We start from the raw sequence: 1,343 nt of genomic DNA, 5'->3' as shown, positions 1-1,343 counted from the left end.
CTCATCAACTTAGATATTCTCTCTAAATGCATTCAGACTTCACTTTACAAATCTTTCAAATAGTCGTTTTAATCACATTTTATTAATGAAAATCAAAAGGAGACAACAAGAATAATAATAATAAAATTACAAATGTAACAAATACACAGCAAGCAAAACAAAAGAACAGCAAAACAATGGACACAAATTTCCTATGAGGTTATGGCACACAAATTGACACACTAGTAAAGTAAGTTGGGAGAAGTTGGTTCTGTCTAGTAATTTTTTATGGCAATTATCGTAGCTTATTAGAACTTAGACTGGATATGGTTGACAACATCGTTGTCCACCAGGAAGGCCTTCACTAAAATGTCACTAGGAATTTGAGGCTTGGACCCAAACACTGCATTGGCAATTGTGATAACACTTTCATTACCAACATTTCTTTGATAGTGGATGAGACCAATTGGGAATACCGAATACGAACACATCACCCTTCTGTAGCACCTTTGTGATAAGGCGGTTCTGAGGATTAGATGTGACAAACCCAACTTCAAGGCTACCTTCCAAGACTGTTAAGATTTCGGTGGCACGAGGGTGAGTGTGGGGAGGGTTGATACCCCATGGTGCATGGTCAATACGGACAAGGGAAATTCCAAGAGAGTTAAGTCCTGGTATTTGTGCAGCGGTCATGGGAGTCACCCTTGACCCTATAGGGTTTGATGTGCTGCCTGCTATATGAAGTTCACCGCTTGAAAAATCATTGGCTTCAACAATCTTAGGATCCTTGCAAGCCAAACCATTTAGGAGCACTGCCACCAACCACAACATTGCAAATAAGATACATGTAAGCCATACTATTGAAAGTTAATGATTTTTCTCGCACAACTTTCTCACAACTTATTTCACACGGTTGTAAATATTCATTTTCCATGTTTTAATCTTTTTAAAGCAAAAAATCTTATTAAATACTACTTATTATTACACACTCTATACAAACTTCATTTTGAAATTATGTTTTAAAAACATGATTTCAATTCATGTGACAGTGTGTATATGGTGAGTATATAATAAGTAGTATGTCATTTTCATTACTTTTTTAAAAATGCATAAATTGGGTGTACAATTGTGAATGTTGTGATACGAGCGGGTGAAAAAGAGTTTGAACAAATATTTACGGAGCTACTACTTATGGTTTTAACATTAAGCCTATAGGGAGTAGAAGTATACATGTTTAAGGCTCATTTTGTACCTTGACTGTTTGTATCTACAACACAGAAATCTTGGAGAGGGCTAGGATCAGATGCCAATGCAGCAATGAAAATGAAAGCTAGAAGTACGAAGAAGAGAATGGGGGAGGCCAT

General features: G+C 36.4%; 1 pseudogene; it reads right to left on the bottom strand.

Moving 5' to 3' along the window:
* Positions 1–287: 287 nt before the first annotated feature.
* On the bottom strand, positions 288–1,343 carry LOC111998372 (putative germin-like protein 2-1; annotated as a pseudogene).

Source organism: Quercus suber, unplaced genomic scaffold (genome assembly GCF_002906115.3).
Source record: "Quercus suber isolate HL8 unplaced genomic scaffold, Cork oak 2.0 scaffold_514, whole genome shotgun sequence".
NCBI classification, from domain to species: Eukaryota; Viridiplantae; Streptophyta; class Magnoliopsida; order Fagales; family Fagaceae; genus Quercus; species Quercus suber.
Note: the sequence above shows the minus strand (reverse complement) of the source record. Positions and strands in the feature narration are given on the sequence as shown.